The sequence below is a fragment of the Pseudophryne corroboree genome, chromosome 1 (genome assembly GCF_028390025.1).
Source record: "Pseudophryne corroboree isolate aPseCor3 chromosome 1, aPseCor3.hap2, whole genome shotgun sequence".
Classification (NCBI taxonomy): domain Eukaryota; kingdom Metazoa; phylum Chordata; class Amphibia; order Anura; family Myobatrachidae; genus Pseudophryne; species Pseudophryne corroboree.
In genome coordinates this window covers 775,126,073-775,149,675 of record NC_086444.1, presented here as the reverse complement: position 1 = coordinate 775,149,675, position 23,603 = coordinate 775,126,073, and the positions used below count along the sequence as shown (strand labels likewise).

At 47.2% G+C, this 23,603-nt stretch overlaps 1 protein-coding gene and 1 long non-coding RNA gene across 4 annotated transcripts in view; one reads left to right on the top strand and one right to left on the bottom strand.

Annotated features, from left to right (window-relative positions):
• STPG2 (sperm tail PG-rich repeat containing 2) overlaps nt 1–23,603 on the top strand; it is a 1,528,785-nt gene that overhangs the window by 322,733 nt on the left and 1,182,449 nt on the right. The window lies entirely within an intron of this gene.
• LOC134910038 (uncharacterized) lies at nt 1,015–22,656 on the bottom strand. Its single transcript, XR_010176099.1, has 3 exons — nt 22,569–22,656; nt 8,690–9,185; nt 1,015–2,727 (listed from the first exon to the last, which is right to left on the bottom strand). It is a non-coding gene; the product is annotated as an uncharacterized LOC134910038 (long non-coding RNA).

Sequence of the window (23,603 nt, the reverse complement as noted above, 5' to 3'; positions counted from 1 at the left end):
TAAAATAGATGAGAGTACAGACCTTGCAGACTATATACTTAAATGTGTGGGTGTGTGTATATATGTGTGTGTGTGTGTGTGTGTGTGTGTGTGTGTGTGTGTGTGTTTCTTCATCTAATGCTCTAAATAAATGAGTCCTGAGACTCTATCAGCACAGTTTGTGAGAACAAGTTGTCTCCTATCTCCAGCTTAATTGAATGTACTCTAATGAATAGCCACACTGCATATAGTGGCTGAAGAGAGAGTAGCCTAAAGAGGGGAGGGGTTACCACCAGAAGGTCAACAAGATTGTACTCACCAAAGTATGCTCTGAATGAGGCCACAGGAATGGCAATGTCCTACAAAAGAAGCCAAGCCATGTTACAGAGGAGGGCTTGCAGACTCGAGAGCCTTATTGAGACATATCTGCATTGATCCAGTACAACCTGCTTCCTATTGTCTGAGATATCATTGTAATGTAATTGGCTGGAGAGGATTCAGCCAAGCCGATTTTAGCATTCGGTTGTGCTTGCTGCCGGGTGACATCCAATATCTAGCAATAATTTTGTGTGCCATTATACTAAGATTAACCACATATTAAATAGTGTATTTATCATAACATCGGCATACACACACTGGGTGTTACTGAAGAAGAAGGGACCCCCGTGTTTGCAGTGGCCTGAATAACACTGTTCCAAACACCCCCTCCCCACCACCACCACCACCCCCCTTCCACATTATACATTCCCATTTTAGATCCCAGAAGGATCCCTGGGAGATTTTACATTTGGGGCAGCATTGGTATCTCTCGCAGCAAATTTCATAAGCAGAGTGGGTGTAAGATATATGCTATGCAAAATAAGAAAAAAATTGTGGGGTGTATTCATGAAGCAGTGAAAAGTGAGAAGAAATGAGCCAGTGGAGAAGTTGCCCATGGCAGCCAATCAACATTGAAGTAACATTTATAATTTGCATACTATACAATTGTGTGGAGCGGTTGCCATGGGCAACTTCTCCACAGGCCTACTTCTCCCCTCTTTTCACTGCTTCATGAATAGACCACTGTATTTGTTGGAATCCAATAGATACGGTTGAATTCCGTGGTGATGCTAAGGCAGTATTCCTGGAGTCCTCACATATAAAACCTATATCCACTATCTATTTATCCCTTCTGGAAGATTCTCATGATGATAAGCATTTATCAGGAAATTATACATTACAAACACAAGCAAGTTCTACGTGAGCCAAGTGAAACTAAAAACGTTTTGACAGATGAAATTAATAAAAGTGGAAAGATATTAGAAAACTGTATAGACAAAGCGTGTCTCAACTGAAGCTATCTATAAAAATAGGACGTGGGTAAGTTAAATTCACTACATAATTGTGTGACAGACTTTAGGATAAAAGTATTACATAATGTGACTATAGAAAATACTTCCTTAGGGCCCCATACACTATTTACCATGCCTTGTGAGTGCCCCTTTAAAAAAAAGTGAGAACGGCCGGCAGAGGTGTATCTAGGGTCCCTGGCGCCCCTGGCAAAGTAAGGGACTGGTGCACCCCCCCATATTTGAAATAGGGAAGGCAAAAAAAGGGCATGATGTTGTCGAAAAGGGACATGACCACACAATGGGGGTGATTCCGAGTTGTTCGCTCGCTAGCAGATTTTAGCAGCATTGCACACGCTATGGGAGTGTATCTTAGCTTAGCAGAATAGCGAACGAAAGATTTGCAGAATTGCGATTAGAAATTTCTTAGCAGTTTCTGAGTAGCTCCAGACCTACTCACAGATTGCGATCAGCTCAGGCCGTTTCGTTCCTGGTTTGACGTCACACACACGCCAAGCGTTCGGCCAGCCACTCCCCCGTTTCTCCAGACACTCCCGAGTTATTCCCTGACACGCCTGCGTTTTTCCGCATACTCCCAGAAAACGGCCAGTTTCCGCCCAGAAACACCCACTTCCTGTCAATCACACTCCGATCACTTCAACTATGAAAATTCTTCGTTCGGATGTGAGTAAATCTACTAAGTTTTGTGCTAAAATACTTAGCGTATGCGCACTGCGTACCATGCGCATGCGCATTTTTGCCTTAATCGCTCTGTTGCGAAAATCGTCAATGAGCGAACAACTCGGAATGACCCCCAATATTACTCCCAATTCAAATTACGTTACATAGTAGTAACCCCTTATACACATTATGTCACACATTAGTGCCCCTTACACATCATGCCCACACAGTAATCCTTGTCACAATGTGAAGAAATAAGCAGTGAATGGCGCGGCCAAGGAGGGGCATCACCCGGCGATGCCACCCACGGCCATGGGGTATAATGAAATATAAATGGCAGTGAAAAGGTATCTATGCGCACTACCTAGTAGTGGTGATGTAGTGATATATTAAGAAAACCATTCTAGTAGTTTATTTTGAGTATCTTCACTGTGGGGCATTGCGGTGCCAAACACTGGCACCAACTCCTGGCTGCTGTGCGAACCACCAGCCCATGCAATGCCACTACTAAGTGAGTCCACCCATTGGCTGAGGGTGTCACTGCTGGTCGGCGCCCCCTCCTCGGCTGGCGCCCCTGGCGAGTGCCATCCTGGCCAATGGGTAGATACACCACTGACGGCCGGCAACCCGCACCTCCAGCGATCTCGGACTCCATTGCATTCCTCCGCTAGTGAGAGTATTCAGTTGAATTCTGGAGTGTTTGTTCATCCAAACAAAAGGAAATCATACTATTCAGCTTCTGAAATATAGAAATCAGGATATAAACTGGAGATTGTTGACAAACATAAAGACATTTAGGCAACATTACCATCTTCAGCAAGTTAACTCTGTCAGTCACCGTAAGGGGTAATTTAATAATTTTTGGTTAACATATATATATATATATATATATATAAATATACTGCATATATAAGCACACATTAATATCCTCAGTCTGCTTTCCTGTTTTGCCCCATCCTGCTCTGTCTGTTCTCACCATGGGCGGGATGTACTAACGTACATCGCCGCCCTGCGCCACGATGCTGATCGCATATGTACTTACATATGCGATCAGCATTGCGGAGGACAGCTCTTCCGATAAGAGCTGTCCTCCGCGATGCACAGCGGCAGCCTGACTTCTGGGATTCGGCCCCAGGAATCAGTCTGCGCATGCGCAGGGTGACGGGGGTGGCTGCAAGGCATGCTGGGAGGGATCCGATCGGATTCCTCACACAGCGCCGCGGAAAGAAGCCCATAGGCTTCTATGGACTATCGCCAGCTAAAGCTGGCGAACCCCGCCGCGGCGCTGATCTGGCGGCCGGGGGATAGTACATCAGGAAAATGAGGTAAACGGGGTTTACCGCATTTTCCGCTTAGTACATCCCGCTCTGTCTCTCTAGGATTGGTTCTAAATCGGAGTGGGGCAAGGGACCTCTGACGTCACCAGGGGGTGGAGCCACACCACCAGGGGGAGGAGCCACAGCCAAACAGGGTACCCAAAATGTACCCTCGCGGGCTCGCTTCACTCGCCACGCTTCGGGCTCGGTGGCTCGCTTCACTTGCCACCGGGTTACTAAAGGTAATAGTTGGTGGCGTGGATAGTAGAGGAACTATCCTGCTAGTGTAGCTCCTCCCCCTTGTGTCATGGCTCCTCCCCCTGACGTAAAAAGGTCCCTTAGGCCACTTGAATCTAGCATCTACCATCTCTATAGGTGTTGCTTCCCACACCCTCCTTTCTGCTACTTGTCCCACCATCCCGCTTCGTCCAGGTCTACCATTCTTTTCTGCTTGTTTTGTTTGGTGAGTACATCGATGGCAATTAGGTGTTATTTAGCATGAGTGTCAGAATGAGTGTGTGATGGTAACATTGTGTGTGATTGCATAGTAGTTAGCATGAGTTATAGTGTGACTGACAGGAATACTGTAAATGATGAGTACAGGGACATTAAGGGTCAGTGTGAGTGAGGCTGAGGGCAGGGATGCTGATAGGGAGATAAAGGGAGGCTGAGGACAAGGATGCTGAGGGGGGGAATTAAAGGGAGGCTGAGAGCAGGGATGCTGAAGGAAAAATATAGGGAGGCCGAGGGCAGGGTGTCACACTCAGCTTGGACTGAGGTTTGCCTGAGGAAGCGAACACATGTGAGTGAAGAAGACGAGGAGGCTGGATGTAGTTCCTTCTCATGGGATAGTAGCATCTGAGGAAGAGGTATTTGAGACTAGAAGAACACTTGAAGATAATGAACTGTGGGCTGTGAACTGTGGCTTGAAAGATGAGGTTGAAGAACACTGAAGATAATGAACTGAAAACTGTGAGCTGTGGTTTGAGAGAAGAAGCTGAAGAACACTGACGAAGATGAACTGTGGATTGTGATTTGAAAGACGAGGCTGAAGAGCACTGAAGAAGATGAACTGTGAGCTGTGACTTGAAAGACGAGACTGAAGAGCACTGAAGAGATGAACTGTGGAATGTGACTTGAAAGACGATGCTGAAGAGCACAGTAACTGTCCGAGACCAAAGATCCTCGAGGGATCAGGGTTCCGGGAGCGCCGCCTCAGGTGATAGTAGATTAGGGATGGCGTGACTACTGCAACTTGATAAACAGAGGCAGAGCAGTGCTGGAGAGTAACCAAGGTACCAAAGTAACCTGGGAGCACAGAGCTGGAGTACTTACACCTAAGTAGTAACCTGAAGCACTGGCACCCATATCCTGAGCTAGCTCCCTTTTATGAGATCTCCCTGGATTGGCTGGACACAATGAGCCTGTGCAGTAGGCTCAGAGCTTCGGTCTCCAACATGGCGGCCCCTGTGCAACAGACACACTTAACAGTGCTACAGAACCAGGACTCCCCCTGGCCTCTCTGGAAGTCGCTTCCTGCAAGCGAGCCCGCCGCAGTAGCCTCTAGCCACCACAAACGGACCCGCAGCAGCCCCTCACCGCCGCAGATGGACCTGCTGTAGCAGCCAAGCACCGCCACTGCCCGCCAGCCGCTTGCTCGGCAGTCCCCGTGCCTCCGATTCCCCAGTAAGACTCCGGGACATGGCACAGGGACACTGAGGGGGGAGTTACAGGGAGGCCGAGGGCAGGGAGGATGAAGGGGGTTACAGGGAGACGGAGGGCTGGGATACTGAGGGGGAGATACAGGAAGGCTGAGGGCAGGGACACTGATGGCAGGAATGCTGAGAGGGAGAGGGAGGCTGAGGGCAGGGATGCTGTGAGGGGAGTAACAGGGAGGATGAGGGCAGGGACGCTGCAGGGGAAGCTACAGGGAGGGTGAAGGTAGCAAGGTTGTGGGGGAGTTACAGGGAAGGTGAGGGTAGGGAAGCTGAGCGGGAGATACAGGGACTTACCATAACAGGAAAGAAATATTTTTTTATATATATTGATAAGGTATATATATATACATACTACCCTCAAAATCAAAATAAGCAAAATAATTATTGATTCCCTGAAATTTACCTCATAGAAAACACATTTTATGCACTTTCCTTCTCACTCCGTCTCTCCTGCAGCATCAGATTTAGAAATTAACTTACAGCTGTTGTGACTGACAGGCAAAAAGAAAACAGTCTGGGTCCTCCTGGTGAGATGCAATATCAGTTTGGGTCATGCGTCGTAGGAGTAGTGTTTGTGCTCCTAATGCTCATCAATGGCTGACACAGGAGGAGAGGGAGCAGGTTGGCACATGCACTGCGTGATGTCATAACGTCACCTGTGCTCATACAAGGGACTGCCAGGTGGGTTCCCATTGGTTACTAAGCAGGGCACACAGGGAACAGGAGCTAGAAGGCAGCCATATTCCACCCAGTCAGTAACTCCATTGCTAATCGGGCATTATTTACATACATATTTGGTGCAGATCGGCAGGCTAATGGTTGTTTCGGTGCCCACCTGGACCACCCCTTAGTTTTGTGGGCCACGATCCTCCCCTGCAGCTAGTAGCCTGGGGACACCTGATCAGGACTGGATTTCGGGGGGCCCGACCATGGACCCCTTGGTGCTGCCGGGCCCTAGGTGTGCGCTTACTCTTAGGTTGCTTAACTTTAAATCTGGCCCTGGATATGGGCAAATTCAGGATATGTTTTTAGGTGTATGTAAAAGGATTTGAAAACAGATTGATTGTGGGAAACATAGGGCAGTTCAGAGTCAAAAGTGACAACATGGCAGTAAGCTTGAGGTATAGAGTCAAGTAATCAACAGTGATAGAGATATCTGGTAGCTATCTACAACTGGCAATGGAAATTTTATTAATTTTGCTTTGGAAGAGTTAAGTTTGAAGTGGTGAGATGACATACAATATAAAATGGCGTAAAGCATGTCAACCCATTGTGAAACATCTGGAGAGGATAGGTAGGTTTGAGTAGCATCCGCATACAATGATACTGAAATCTGAAATAGCTGATACGGTTACCAATAGATATTGTATAGATTGAGAAAAGCAGGGGACCTAGGACTGAGCCTTGTGGTACTCCAACTGTTAGAGGTAGCGAAGTGCCGGTGAATCCAGAGAAATGAACACTGAAAGAGCCATTTGATAAGTACACTGTAGAATGAGAACCATGATAGGACTGTGTCCTGAAGACCTAGGGATTGTAGTATGTATATATGAAAAGAGAGTGGTCAAAAGTAGAAAAGTGAGCAGAGAGATCCAGAAAAGTAACAAGTGAGTAATGGCCTTTGGGCCTAATCGTAGCAGCAAATTTGTTAGCAGATGGGAAAACCATGGCCCTCATTCCGAGTTGTTCGCTCGCAAGCTGCTTTTAGCAGCATTGCACACGCTAAGCCGCCGCCTACTGGGAGTGAATCTTAGCTTAGCAAAATTGCGAACGAAAGATTCGCAATATTGCGAAAAGACTTCTCTGTGCAGTTTCTGAGTAGCTCGAGACTTACTCTGCCAGTGCGATCAGTTCAGTGCTTGTTGTTCCTGGTTTGACGTCACAAACACACCCAGCGTTCGCCCAGACACTCCTCCGTTTCTCCAGCCACTCCCGCGTTTTTCCCAGAAACGGTAGCGTTTTTTCACACACTCCCATAAAACGGCCAGTTTCCGCCCAGAAACACCCACTTCCTGTCAATCACATTACGATCACCAGAACAAAGAAAAATCCTCGTAATGCAGTGAGTAAAATACCAATCTTCATAGCAAATTTACTTGGCGCAGTCGCAGTGTGAACATTGCGCATGCGCAGTTAGCGGAAAATCGCTGCGATGCGAAGAAAATTACTGAGCGAACAACTCGGAATGAGGGCCCATGTGCACTGCAGGGGAAAGGGGAGGGAAGGGGTGGGGGAGGCAATGTGCAGAGAGAGTTAGATTTGGGTGGGGTGTGTTAAAACTGAAATCTAAACTGCAGTGTAAAAATAAAGCACCCAGTATGTGCACCCAGTATTTACCCCTGCACAGAAACAATATAACCCGCCCAAATATAACTCTCTCTGCACATGTTATACCAGCCCCCCCCCCCCCCCCCCCCGCAGTGCACATGGTTTGCCCATCTGCTAACAAATTTGCTGCAACGATCAGGTCTGAATTAGACCCTTTACACTTAACAGTCATCAGATCATTCACTACCTTAATGCTGGTTCTGTTGAGTCTTGGGAATGAAAGCCTGACTGAAGTGTTTGTGTCTGTTCCCAGAGGGGGCACTAGTGGGTCACTGGTGGTGCGATGGAGGAAACGAGGAGGCTGGAGTAAGTTCTTGCGCATGTCCGCAAATTGTAGTTAGTGAATGCACACTAAATATAAGTAACTGGAGCAATGTAAATGCAAACGTATAATTTAGCATGGAAGCTGAAAGAGTCTCTGGAATAAACGGTCACTTAGTGATAATTCGGTCTGAGAACTGATGGTAGCTTGGAAGTACCGATGATCGGCCTGGAAACCGATGGTGACTTGAAACAGAACTACTCATGCAGTTGGTGTGCTTAACAGCAACAGAACCAGGTTTAGTTTTTGCAGGAGACAGCTGAGAACTAGAGCAGTATTATTGGTGCAGGTGAATTAGCACAGTGCTGCTGTAGAGTGCTAAGGAACAGGTGAGAATGGTAATGCAGCACGTGGAGAGAGTCTCTAAAGGGCCCCATACACAACAGCGACATGTTGGACCCTCATGCTGCATAAGATTTCCCTTGAACCGCCCGGCAGCCTCCCCGGTGGCAGGATCACATAGGATACATCCAATGCGGTCCTTTTGCATATGATGTATCTTATGCGATCCCAGCCGTGCCAGTGGGATTCGAGAAATCACGAGTGCAGCACTAATGACCTAGGGGCTCCTATCCGATGCTCACGGGACCGCGCATCTGATTTGCCACTTTCCATCGGATGAAATCAGACATTATCGTTGTTGTGTATGGGGCCCTTAACTGCGGGTAGTAGTAGGAGCAGAATGTAAATGAAGCTGTAACCAAACTGGATGGCTGGTGCCTGTAGTTCAATAGAAAAGCTGACACAGGGAAGTCTCAGGAGACAGGATACTGGAGGCAGGAGACGCTGTGCACTGGATGTAACGCGTTGTTCAAGGCAATGATACTCAGCCAGAGTTCTGACTATGGGGTTCATTCCGACTTGATCGCACGTAGCAACTTTTTGCTGCTCATGCGATCAACTAGACGTCGCCTATGAGGGAGTGTATTTTAGCTTAGCATGGCTGCGATTGCTTGTGCAGCCCTGCTATGCTAAAAAAGTTTTGTGTAAAACAAGACTAGCCCTGCAGTTACTTACATTGTGCGATGGATGCAGCGTTGCAGGTCCCGGAATTGACGTCAGACATCCGCCCTCCAAACACCTGGACACGCCTGCGTTCGGATCTCCACACCTGAAAAACGGTGAGTTGACGCCCCGGAACGCCTTCCTCCTGTCAATCTTCTTGCGGTCGCGCATGCACAGTTCTGACCCGATGAACCGCAGCGTGCGAACGGGTCGGAATGACCCCCTATATACCTCCTGGTCAGCAGCCATTGGATGAATGAGTCATCTGTACAGAAACAGCGCAGGATTGGATGATACCGGATCAGCTAGCCGTCAGTGTCGTGGCAGCGCCCATGCAGTGCAGATGGCGGGAACACAGAAGGGTACACGCCAGGTGGAATTGATTTGAGGGAGGACTGCTTCTCATTTGGGCAATTCTTCATGACCTGCTCCAGAGGGAGCTTACCCAGTAGCCTGGTGATCCTAGTACATGGTGTGGAGAACCACCAATGTGGTTTACAAAGAGATCCTTAAGAAAAGAAAATAAGGTTTACATTAGAGATGAGCGCCTGAAATTTTTCGGGTTTTGTGTTTTGGTTTTGGGTTCGGTTCCGCGGCCGTGTTTTGGGTTCGAACGCGTTTTGGCAAAACCTCACCGAATTTTTTTTGTCGGATTCGGGTGTGTTTTGGATTCGGGTGTTTTTTTCAAAAAACACTAAAAAACAGCTTAAATCATAGAATTTGGGGGTCATTTTGATCCCAAAGTATTATTAACCTCAAAAACCATAATTTACACTCATTTTCAGTCTATTCTGAATACCTCACACCTCACAATATTATTTTTAGTCCTAAAATTTGCACCGAGGTCGCTGTGTGAGTAAGATAAGCGACCCTAGTGGCCGACACAAACACCGGGCCCATCTAGGAGTGGCACTGCAGTGTCACGCAGGATGTCCCTTCCAAAAAACCCTCCCCAATCAGCACATGATGCAAAGAAAAAGAAAAGAAAAAAGAGGTGCAAGATGGAATTGTCCTTGGGCCCTCCCACCCACCCTTATGTTGTATAAACAAAACAGGACATGCACACTTTAACCAACCCATCATTTCAGTGACAGGGTCTGCCACACGACTGTGACTGATATGACGGGTTGGTTTGGACCCCCCCCAAAAAAGAAGCAATTAATCTCTCCTTGCACAAACTGGCTCTACAGAGGCAAGATGTCCACCTCATCTTCACCCTCCGATATATCACCGTGTACATCCCCCTCCTCACAGATTATCAATTCGTCCCCACTGGAATCCACCATCTCAGCTCCCTGTGTACTTTGTGGAGGCAATTGCTGCTGGTCAATGTCTCCGCGGAGGAATTGATTATAATTCATTTTAATGAACATCATCTTCTCCACATTTTCTGGATGTAACCTCGTACGCCGATTGCTGACAAGGTGAGCGGCGGCACTAAACACTCTTTCGGAGTACACACTTGTGGGAGGGCAACTTAGGTAGAATAAAGCCAGTTTGTGCAAGGGCCTCCAAATTGCCTCTTTTTCCTGCCAGTATAAGTACGGACTGTGTGACGTGCCTACTTGGATGCGGTCACTCATATAATCCTCCACCATTCTATCAATGTTGAGAGAATCATATGCAGTGACAGTAGACGACATGTCCGTAATCGTTGTCAGGTCCTTCAGTCCGGACCAGATGTCAGCATCAGCAGTCGCTCCAGACTGCCCTGCATCACCGCCAGCGGGTGGGCTCGGAATTCTGAGCCTTTTCCTCGCACCCCCAGTTGCGGGAGAATGTGAAGGAGGAGATGTTGACAGGTCGCGTTCCGCTTGACTTGACAATTTTGTCACCAGCAGGTCTTTCAACCCCAGCAGACTTGTGTCTGCCGGAAAGAGAGATCCAAGGTAGGCTTTAAATCTAGGATCGAGCACGGTGGCCAAAATGTAGTGCTCTGATTTCAACAGATTGACCACCCGTGAATCCTTGTTAAGCGAATTAAGGGCTGCATCCACAAGTCCCACATGCCTAGCGGAATCGCTCCGTGTTAGCTCCTCCTTCAATGTCTCCAGCTTCTTCTGCAAAAGCCTGATGAGGGGAATGACCTGACTCAGGCTGGCAGTGTCTGAACTGACTTCACGTGTGGCAAGTTCAAAGGGCATCAGAACCTTGCACAACGTTGAAATCATTCTCCACTGCACTTGAGACAGGTGCATTCCACCTCCTATATCGTGCTCAATTGTATAGGCTTGAATGGCCTTTTGCTGCTCCTCCAACCTCTGAAGCATATAGAGGGTTGAATTCCACCTCGTTACCACTTCTTGCTTCAGATGATGGCAGGGCAGGTTCAGTAGTTTTTGGTGGTGCTCCAGTCTTCTGTACGTGGTGCCTGTACGCCGAAAGTGTCCCGCAATTTTTCTGGCCACCGACAGCATCTCTTGCACGCCCCTGTCGTTTTTTAAAAAATTCTGCACCACCAAATTCAAGGTATGTGCAAAACATGGGACGTGCTGGAATTTGCCCATATTTAATGCACACACAATATTGCTGGCGTTGTCCGATGCCACAAATCCACAGGAGAGTCCAATTGGGGTAAGCCATTCCGCGATGATCTTCCTCAGTTGCCGTAAGAGGTTTTCAGCTGTGTGCGTATTCTGGAAACCGGTGATACAAAGCGTAGCCTGCCTAGGAAAGAGTTGGCGTTTGCGAGATGCTGCTACTGGTGCCGCCGCTGCTGTTCTTGCGGCGGGAGTCCATACATCTACCCAGTGGGCTGTCACAGTCATATAGTCCTGACCCTGCCCTGCTCCACTTGTCCACATGTCCGTGGTTAAGTGGACATTGGGTACAGCTGCATTTTTTAGGACACTGGTGACTCTTTTTCTGAGGTCTGTGTACATTTTCGGTATCGCCTGCCTAGAGAAATGGAACCTAGATGGTATTTGGTACCGGGGACACAGTACCTCCAACAAGTCTCTAGTTGGCTCTGCAGTAATGATGGATACCGGAACCACGTTTCTCACCACCCAGGATGCCAAGGCCTCAGTTATCCGCTTTGCAGTAGGATGACTGCTGTGATATTTCATCTTCCTCGCAAAGGACTGTTGAACAGTCAATTGCTTACTGGAAGTAGTACAAGTGGGCTTACGACTTCCCCTCTGGGATGACCATCGACTCCCAGCGGCAACAACAGCAGCGCCAGCAGCAGTAGGCGTTACACGCAAGGATGCATCGGAGGAATCCCAGGCAGGAGAGGACTCGTCAGAATTGCCAGTGACATGGCCTGCAGGACTATTGGCATTCCTGGGGAAGGAGGAAATTGACACTGAGGGAGTTGGTGGGGTGGTTTGCGTGAGCTTGGTTACAAGAGGAAGGGATTTACTGGTCAGTGGACTGCTTCCGCTGTCACCCAAAGTTTTTGAACTTGTCACTGACTTATTATGAATGCGCTGCAGGTGACGTATAAGGGAGGATGTTCCGAGGTGGTTAACGTCCTTACCCCTACTTATTACAGCTTGACAAAGGGAACACACGGCTTGACACCTGTTGTCCGCATTTCTGGTGAAATACCTCCACACCGAAGAGCTGATTTTTTTGGTATTTTCACCTGGCATGTCAACGGCCATATTCCTCCCACGGACAACAGGTGTCTCCCCGGGTGCCTGACTTAAACAAACCACCTCACCATCAGAATCCTCCTGGTCAATTTCCTCCCCAGCACCAGCAACACCCATATCCTCCTCATCCTGGTGTACTTCAACACTGACATCTTCAATCTGACTATCAGGAACTGGACTGCGGGTGCTCCTTCCAGCACTTGCAGGGGGCGTGCAAATGGTGGAAGGCGCATGCTCTTCACGTCCAGTGTTGGGAAGGTCAGGCATCGCAACCGACACAATTGGACTCTCCTTGTGGATTTGGGATTTCGAAGAATGCACAGTTCTTTGCTGTGCTGCTTTTGCCAGCTTGAGTCTTTTCATTTTTCTAGCGAGAGGCTGAGTGCTTCCATCCTCATGTGAAGCTGAACCACTAGCCATGAACATAGGCCAGGGCCTCAGCCGTTCCTTGCCACTCCGTGTGGTAAATGGCATATTGGCAAGTTTACGCTTCTCCTCCGACAATTTTATTTTAGGTTTTGGAGTCCTTTTTTTTCTGATATTTGGTGTTTTGGATTTGACATGCTCTGTACTATGACATTGGGCATCGGCCTTGGCAGATGACGTTGCTGGCATTTCATCGTCTCGGCCATGACTAGTGGCAGCAGCTTCAGCACGAGGTGAAAGTGGATCTTGATCTTTCCCTAATTTTGGAACCTCAACATTTTTGTTCTCCATATTTTAATAGGCACAACTAAAAGGCACCTCAGGTAAACAATGGAGATGGATACTAGTATACAATTATGGACTGCCTGCCGACTGCAGACACAGAGGTAGCCACAGCCGTGAACTACCGTACTGTACTGTGTCTGCAGCTAATATAGACTGGTTGATAAAGAGAAGATGTCTATGTAACTATGTATGTATAAAGAAGACTGAAAAAAATCCACGGTTAGGTGGTATACAATTATGGACGGACTGCCTGCCGAGTGCAGACACAGAGGTAGCCACAGCCGTGAACTACCGTACTGTACTGTGTCTGCAGCTAATATAGACTGGTTGATAAAGAGAAGATGTCTATGTAACTATGTATGTATAAAGAAGAATGAAAAAAAACCACGGTTAGGTGGTATACAATTATGGACGGACTGCCTGCCGAGTGCAGACACAGAGGTAGCCACAGCCGTGAACTACCGTACTGTACTGTGTCTGCAGCTAATATAGACTGGTTGATAAAGAGAAGATGTCTATGTAACTATGTATGTATAAAGAAGAATGAAAAAAATCCACGGTCAGGTGGTATTACAATTATGGACGGACTGCCTGCCGAGTGCAGAGACACAGAGGTAGCCACAGCCGTGAACTACCGTACTGTGTCTGCTGCGACTGGATGATAAATGATATAAAAAATATATATATATCACTACTGCAGCCGGACAGGTATATATTATATATTATATAATGACGGACCTGCTGGACACTGTCTGTCAGCAGAATGAGTTTTATTTTTATAGAATAAAAAAAAAAAAAACACACAAGTGAAGTCACACGACGAGTGTTTAACTTTTTCAGGCAATCACAATATAAGTATACTACTAACTATACTGGTGGTCAGTGTGGTCAGGTCACTGGTCAGTCACACTGGCAGTGGCACTCCTGCAGCAAAAGTGTGCACTGTTTAATTTTAATATAATATGTACTCCTGGCTCCTGCTATAACCTATAACTGGCACTGCAGTAGTGCTCCGCAGTCTCCCCCACAATTATAAGCTGTGTGAGCTGAGCAGTCAGACAGATATATAATATATATAGATGATGCAGCACACTGGCCTGAGCCTGAGCAGTGCACACAGATATGGTATGTGACTGACTGAGTCACTGTGTGTATCGCTTTTTTCAGGCAGAGAACGGATATATTAAATAAACTGCACTGTGTGTCTGGTGGTCACTCACTATATAATATATTATGTACTCCTGGCTCCTGCTATAACCTATAACTGGCACTGCAGTAGTGCTCCCCAGTCTCCCCCACAATTATAAGCTGTGTGAGCTGAGCAGTCAGACAGATATATATAATATTATATATAGATAATTGATGATGCAGCACACTGGCCTGAGCCTGAGCAGTGCACACAGATATGGTATGTGACTGACTGAGTCACTGTGTGTATCGCTTTTTTCAGGCAGAGAACGGATATATTAAATAAACTGCACTGTGTGTCTGGTGGTCACTCACTATATAATATATTATGTACTCCTGGCTCCTGCTATAACCTATAACTGGCACTGCAGTAGTGCTCCCCAGTCTCCCCCACAATTATAAGCTGTGTGAGCTGAGCAGTCAGACAGATATATATAATATTATATATAGATAATAGATGATGCAGCACACTGGCCTGAGCCTGAGCAGTGCACACAGATATGGTATGTGACTGAGTCACTGTGTGCTGTGTATCGCTTTTTTCAGGCAGAGAACGGATTATAAAGTAAACTGCACTGTCCTCACTAGTAAACTCTCTCCACTCAGTCTCTACACTTCTACAGTAACAGTACTCCTCCTAGTCAGCTCCAGTAAATCTCTCTCAGTCTCTTATAATCTAAATGGAGAGGACGCCAGCCACGTCCTCTCCCTATCAATCTCAATGCACGTGTGAAAATGGCGGCGACGCGCGGCTCCTTATATAGAATCCGAGTCTCGCGATAGAATCCGAGCCTCGCGAGAATCCGACAGCGTCATGATGACGTTCGGGCGCGCTCGGGTTAACCGAGCAAGGCGGGAAGATCCGAGTCGCTCGGACCCGTGAAAAAAAACATGAAGTTCTGGCGGGTTCGGATTCAGAGAAACCGAACCCGCTCATCTCTAGTTTACATACGTCTTATAACTAGAGATGAGCGGGTTCGGTTTCTTTGAATCCGAACCCGCACGAACTTCACTTTTTTTTTCACGGGTCCGAGCGACTCGGATCTTCCCGCCTTGCTCGGTTAACCCGAGCGCGCCCGAACGTCATCATGACGCTGTCGGATTCTCGCGAGACTCGGATTCTATATAAGGAGCCGCGCGTCGCCGCCATTTTCACACGTGCATTGAGATTGATAGGGAGAGGACGTGGCTGGCGTCCTCTCCATTTAGATTAGATTTAGAAGAGAGAGAGAGAGAGAGATTGCTGTGATACTGTAGATTAGAAGAGAGTGCAGAGTGCAGACAGAGTTTAGTGACTGACGACCACAGTGACCAGTGACCACCAGAGACAGTGCAGTTGTTTGTTTTATTTAATATATCCGTTCTCTGCCTGAAAAAAACGATACACAGTCACACAGTGACTCAGTCTGTGTGCACTGCTCAGCCCAGTGTGCTGCACATCAATGTATTGTATATAAAGCTTATAATTGTGGGGGAGACTGGGGAGCACTGCAGGTTGTTATAGCAGGAGCCAGGAGTACATGATAAATAATATTATATTAAAATTAAACAGTGCACACTTTTGCTGCAGGAGTGCCACTGCCAGTGTGACTAGTGGTGACCAGTGCCTGACCACCAGTATATTAGTAGTATTGTATACTATCTCTTTATCAACCAGTCTATATTAGCAGCAGACACAGTACAGTGCGGTAGTTCACGGCTGTGGCTACCTCTGTGTCGGCACTCGGCAGGCAGTCCGTCCATCCATAATTGTATTATATACCACCTAACCGTGGTTTTTTTTTTCTTTCTTTATACCGTCGTCATAGTCATACTAGTTGTTACGAGTATACTACTATCTCTTTATCAACCAGTGTACAGTGCGGTAGTTCACGGCTGTGGCTACCTCTGTGTCGGAACTCGGCAGGCAGTCCGTCCATCCATAATTGTATTATAATATATACCACCTAACCGTGGTTTTTTTTTCGTTCTTTATACCGTCGTCATACTAGTTGTTACGAGTATACTACTATCTCTTTATCAACCAGTGTACAGTGCGGTAGTTCACGGCTGTGGCTACCTCTGTGTCGGAACTCGGCAGGCAGTCCGTCCATCCATAATTGTATTATAATATATACCACCTAACCGTGGTTTTTTTTTCGTTCTTTATACCGTCGTCATACTAGTTGTTACGAGTATACTACTATCTCTTTATCAACCAGTGTACAGTGCGGTAGTTCACGGCTGTGGCTACCTCTGTGTCGGCACTCGGCAGGCAGTCCGTCCAACCATAATTGTATTATATACCACCTAACCGTGGTTTTTTTTTCATTCTTTATACCGTCGTCATACTAGTTGTTACGAGTATACTACTATCTCTTTATCAACCAGTGTACAGTGCGGTAGTTCACGGCTGTGGCTACCTCTGTGTCGGCACTCGGCAGGCAGTCCGTCCAACCATAATTGTATTATATACCACCTAACCGTGGTTTTTTTTTCATTCTTTATACCGTCGTCATACTAGTTGTTACGAGTATACTACTATCTCTTTATCAACCAGTGTACAGTGCGGTAGTTCACGGCTGTGGCTACCTCTGTGTCGGCACTCGGCAGCCCGTCCATAATTGTATATACCAGTGACCTAACCGTGGTTTTTTTTTCTTTCTTTATACATACATACTAGTTACGAGTATACTATCTCTTTATCAACCAGTCTATATATTAGCAGCAGACACAGTACAGTGCGGTAGTTCACGGCTGTGGCTACCTCTGTGTCGGCACTCGGCAGCCCGTCCATAATTGTATATACCAGTGACCTAACCGTGGTTTTTTTTTCTTTCTTTATACATACATACTAGTTACGAGTATACTATCTCTTTATCAACCAGTCTATATATTAGCAGCAGACACAGTACAGTGCGGTAGTTCACGGCTGTGGCTACCTCTGTGTCGGCACTCGGCAGCCCGTCCATAATTGTATACTAGTATCCAATCCATCCATCTGCATTGTTTACCTGAGGTGCCTTTTAGTTGTGCCTATTAAAATATGGAGAACAAAAATGTTGAGGTTCCAAAATTAGGGAAAGATCAAGATCCACTTCCACCTCGTGCTGAAGCTGCTGCCACTAGTCATGGCCGAGACGATGAAATGCCAGCAACGTCGTCTGCCAAGGCCGATGCCCAATGGCATAGTACAGAGCATGTCAAAACCAAAACACCAAATATCAGTAAAAAAAGGACTCCAAAACCTAAAATAAAATTGTCGGAGGAGAAGCGTAAACTTGCCAATATGCCATTTACCACACGGAGTGGCAAGGAACGGCTGAGGCCCTGGCCTATGTTCATGGCTAGTGGTTCAGCTTCACATGAGGATGGAAGCACTCAGCCTCTCGCTAGAAAACTGAAAAGACTCAAGCTGGCAAAAGCACCGCAAAGAACTGTGCGTTCTTTGAAATCCCAAATCCACAAGGAGAGTCCAATTGTGTCGGTTGCGATGCCTGACCTTCCCAACACTGGACGTGAAGAGCATGCGCCTTCCACCATTTGCACGCCCCCTGCAAGTGCTGGAAGGAGCACCCGCAGTCCAGTTCCTGATAGTCAGATTGAAGATGTCAGTGTTGAAGTACACCAGGATGAGGAGGATATGGGTGTTGCTGGCGCTGGGGAGGAAATTGACCAGGAGGATTCTGATGGTGAGGTGGTTTGTTTAAGTCAGGCACCCGGGGAGACACCTGTTGTCCGTGGGAGGAATATGGCCGTTGACATGCCAGGTGAAAATACCAAAAAAATCAGCTCTTCGGTGTGGAGGTATTTCACCAGAAATGCGGACAACAGGTGTCAAGCCGTGTGTTCCCTTTGTCAAGCTGTAATAAGTAGGGGTAAGGACGTTAACCACCTCGGAACATCCTCCCTTATACGTCACCTGCAGCGCATTCATAATAAGTCAGTGACAAGTTCAAAAACTTTGGGTGACAGCGGAAGCAGTCCACTGACCAGTAAATCCCTTCCTCTTGTAACCAAGCTCACGCAAACCACCCCACCAACTCCCTCAGTGTCAATTTCCTCCTTCCCCAGGAATGCCAATAGTCCTGCAGGCCATGTCACTGGCAAGTCTGACGAGTCCTCTCCTGCCTGGGATTCCTCAGATGCATCCTTGCGTGTAACGCCTACTGCTGCTGGCGCTGCTGTTGTTGCCGCTGGGAGTCGATGGTCATCCCAGAGGGGAAGTCGTAAGCCCACTTGTACTACTTCCAGTAAGCAATTGACTGTTCAACAGTCCTTTGCGAGGAAGATGAAATATCACAGCAGTCATCCTACTGCAAAGCGGATAACTGAGTCCTTGACAACTATGTTGGTGTTAGACGTGCGTCCGGTATCCGCCGTTAGTTCACAGGGAACTAGACAATTTATTGAGGCAGTGTGCCCCCGTTACCAAATACCATCTAGGTTCCACTTCTCTAGGCAGGCGATACCGAGAATGTACACGGACGTCAGAAAAAGACTCACCAGTCTCCTAAAAAATGCAGTTGTACCCAATGTCCACTTAACCACGGACATGTGGACAAGTGGAGCAGGGCAGGGTCAGGACTATATGACTGTGACAGCCCACTGGGTAGATGTATGGACTCCCGCCGCAAGAACAGCAGCGGCGGCACCAGTAGCAGCATCTCGCAAACGCCAACTCTTTCCTAGGCAGGCTACGCTTTGTATCACCGCTTTCCAGAATACGCACACAGCTGAAAACCTCTTACGGCAACTGAGGAAGATCATCGCGGAATGGCTTACCCCAATTGGACTCTCCTGTGGATTTGTGGCATCGGACAACGCCAGCAATATTGTGTGTGCATTAAATATGGGCAAATTCCAGCACGTCCCATGTTTTGCACATACCTTGAATTTGGTGGTGCAGAATTTTTTTAAAAACGACAGGGGCGTGCAAGAGATGCTGTCGGTGGCCAGAAAAATTGCGGGACACTTTCGGCGTACAGGCACCACGTACAGAAGACTGGAGCACCACCAAAAACTACTGAACCTGCCCTGCCATCATCTGAAGCAAGAAGTGGTAACGAGGTGGAATTCAACCCTCTATATGCTTCAGAGGTTGGAGGAGCAGCAAAAGGCCATTCAAGCCTATACAATTGAGCACGATATAGGAGATGGAATGCACCTGTCTCAAGTGCAGTGGAGAATGATTTCAACGTTGTGCAAGGTTCTGATGCCCTTTGAACTTGCCACACGTGAAGTCAGTTCAGACACTGCCAGCCTGAGTCAGGTCATTCCCCTCATCAGGCTTTTGCAGAAGAAGCTGGAGGCATTGAAGAAGGAGCTAAAAGGGAGCGATTCCGCTAGGCATGTGGGACTTGTGGATGCAGCCCTTAATTCGCTTAACAAGGATTCACGGGTGGTCAATCTGTTGAAATCAGAGCACTACATTTTGGCCACCGTGCTCGATCCTAGATTTAAAGCCTACCTTGGATCTCTCTTTCCGGCAGACACAGGTCTGCTGGGGTTGAAAGACCTGCTGGTGACAAAATTGTCAAGTCAAGCGGAACGCGACCTGTCAACATCTCCTCCTTCACATTCTCCCGCAACTGGGGGTGCGAGGAAAAGGCTCAGAATTCCGAGCCCACCCGCTGGCGGTGATGCAGGGCAGTCTGGAGCGACTGCTGATGCTGACATCTGGTCCGGACTGAAGGACCTGACAACGATTACGGACATGTCGTCTACTGTCACTGCATATGATTCTCTCAACATTGATAGAATGGTGGAGGATTATATGAGTGACCGCATCCAAGTAGGCACGTCACACAGTCCGTACTTATACTGGCAGGAAAAAGAGGCAATTTGGAGGCCCTTGCACAAACTGGCTTTATTCTACCTAAGTTGCCCTCCCACAAGTGTGTACTCCGAAAGAGTGTTTAGTGCCGCCGCTCACCTTGTCAGCAATCGGCGTACGAGGTTACATCCAGAAAATGTGGAGAAGATGATGTTCATTAAAATGAATTATAATCAATTCCTCCGCGGAGACATTGACCAGCAGCAATTGCCTCCACAAAGTACACAGGGAGCTGAGATGGTGGATTCCAGTGGGGACGAATTGATAATCTGTGAGGAGGGGGATGTACACGGTGATATATCGGAGGGTGAAGATGAGGTGGACATCTTGCCTCTGTAGAGCCAGTTTGTGCAAGGAGAGATTAATTGCTTCTTTTTTGGGGGGGGTCCAAACCAACCCGTCATATCAGTCACAGTCGTGTGGCAGACCCTGTCACTGAAATGATGGGTTGGTTAAAGTGTGCATGTCCTGTTTTGTTTATACAACATAAGGGTGGGTGGGAGGGCCCAAGGATAATTCCATCTTGCACCTCTTTTTTCTTTTCTTTTTCTTTGCATCATGTGCTGATTGGGGAGGGTTTTTTGGAAGGGACATCCTGCGTGACACTGCAGTGCCACTCCTAAATGGGCCCGGTGTTTGTGTCGGCCACTAGGGTCGCTAATCTTACTCACACAGTCAGCTACCTCATTGCGCCTCTTTTTTTCTTTGCGTCATGTGCTGTTTGGGGAGGGTTTTTTGGAAGGGACATCCTGCGTGACACTGCAGTGCCACTCCTAGATGGGCCCGGTGTTTGTGTCGGCCACTAGGGTCGCTAATCTTACTCACACAGCTACCTCATTGCGCCTCTTTTTTTCTTTGCGTCATGTGCTGTTTGGGGAGGGTTTTTTGGAAGGGACATCCTGCGTGACACTGCAGTGCCACTCCTAGATGGGCCCGGTGTTTGTGTCGGCCACTAGGGTCGCTAATCTTACTCACACAGTCAGCTACCTCATTGCGCCTCTTTTTTTCTTTGCGTCATGTGCTGTTTGGGGAGGGTTTTTTGGAAGGGACATCCTGCGTGACACTGCAGTGCCACTCCTAGATGGGCCCGGTGTTTGTGTCGGCCACTAGGGTCGCTAATCTTACTCACACAGCTACCTCATTGCGCCTCTTTTTTTCTTTGCGTCATGTGCTGTTTGGGGAGGGTTTTTTGGAAGGGACATCCTGCGTGACACTGCAGTGCCACTCCTAGATGGGCCCGGTGTTTGTGTCGGCCACTAGGGTCGCTAATCTTACTCACACAGTCAGCTACCTCATTGCGCCTCTTTTTTTCTTTGCGTCATGTGCTGTTTGGGGAGGGTTTTTTGGAAGGGCCATCCTGCGTGACACTGCAGTGCCACTCCTAGATGGGCCCGGTGTTTGTGTCGGCCACTAGGGTCGCTAATCTTACTCACACAGTCAGCTACCTCATTGCGCCTCTTTTTTTCTTTGCGTCATGTGCTGTTTGGGGAGGGTTTTTTGGAAGGGCCATCCTGCGTGACACTGCAGTGCCACTCCTAGATGGGCCCGGTGTTTGTGTCGGCCACTAGGGTCGCTAATCTTACTCACACAGCTACCTCATTGCGCCTCTTTTTTTCTTTGCGTCATGTGCTGTTTGGGGAGGGTTTTTTGGAAGGGACATCCTGCGTGACACTGCAGTGCCACTCCTAGATGGGCCCGGTGTTTGTGTCGGCCACTAGGGTCGCTTATCTTACTCACACAGCGACCTCGGTGCAAATTTTAGGACTAAAAATAATATTGTGAGGTGTGAGGTATTCAGAATAGACTGAAAATGAGTGTAAATTATGGTTTTTGAGGTTAATAATACTTTGGGATCAAAATGACCCCCAAATTCTATGATTTAAGCTGTTTTTTAGTGTTTTTGGAAAAAAACACCCGAATCCAAAACACACCCGAATCCGACAAAAATAATTCGGTGAGGTTTTGCCAAAACGCGTTCGAACCCAAAACACGGCCGCGGAACCGAACCCAAAACCAAAACACAAAACCCGAAAAATTTCAGGCGCTCATCTCTACTTATAACCCATCTTCAGTTCAGTTATATGATTTTTTTTTTTAAATATCTAATTTAATCTTGATACTACCATGCTCCAGTACCCCAGAGGCATAAAATGAACTAAGCATATAAGTTCTGTTAAGATGGTATGAAGGAAATGAAAACATTAAAGACAGTATGGAAGGTCTTCCCGGGTGAAACCATGTAAATCAGCTAGTATGCCATAAAACAGAAGTTGTAAGTAATGTTGGACTTCATTATGTGAGCCCACTATAGTGATGAGTGTTGTGACAGTGGTCGCAGCCACAACTGCAAAATGATGGTAGTGCCGCAGGAAGCATCTGGTGTATATAGATGTCTCCTGTTGGCTTATGTGATCCAAGTTACTCAGGATGACCAGGATAGTTACACAGCTGACACTAGTGAAGCACACATTTTCTACAACCCTGTATTTTCTACAGATGCAGCATCTGATCACTTGCAACTCCATTGGCTGGCTGAGTGACCCATGGATCCACACAAGCCTGCCGCTGCAGCTCCTACCTAGAGACCAGGGAATGTCCTTTGGAAGACGGAGATCCTCTCCTCTGCACTCCCACAACACAGCAGTGACACGCTTCCGTTTTGGGAAACACAGGCCATCGCAACCCCCTCCCCGCCCCCAAACAGCTGCAGACTGTCAGTCACTTGAAGTCTGCAGCCGCTCTACTTCTGATGATGCCGGACCTGTACTGCACATGCTAAAAGTACTGAACATGCACAGCAGGAGCAACAGGATCTGAATAAGGCCCAATAAATGAAACATTTTACCATCAAAGTTCTACGTAACTATCAGATTTAAGCCAAATGTACACTGTTTCAAAGATAATTAAGTTACAAATAATCTTTGAATTCGCCATGCAAGCTGGATAGAACATAATGAAATAATCACAATGTTTTCTCTTACTGTTTACACAATATGATTGAATTCTGTGCTATTATATTCAATTACATTTCTGATTTAGAACATGCTATAATCCTATTAAAGGTATTGTGATTATCTTTAAGACTCATTTTATGACTTGCCTGTGTTTGCTGTTTGTGTTAAATCAAACCTTTCATGATAGGTTATGTTCTTGTCAAGTTAATTTCAGCAGCCAAATTGGGAGAAAGGGGTGGGGGTGTGGAGCTTTTATAGAAAAAAAAAGCATAACGATGAAGAAAGCCGAGCAGCAGAGAATGACTGCCCAAACCAGCCCCACATTCATGGCAGAATTAGGAAAATATACATTGTTTATCACCTTTCTGTGAGCTGGAGTGCAGGCCATAGCCATCTTTGTTGTAGTCTTTAACACATTCTAACTTGTTTTACCTAATGAAAAAATGGGCCTGATGCTAAGGTGGGCACAGGTTCGGCCGCAGACACTTCTTGCAGTTATCAGCAGACTATACATGTGCCACAAAAACAATATGTAAACACGACGTGCAGCACGACGCATGCAGACCTTGACTGAAGCTATGCGGGGGGCCAGTTTGATCCGTACATAACTATAGGCATTTCTGAGCAGCTACCATGTGGTCTTACGGAACAGATCCATC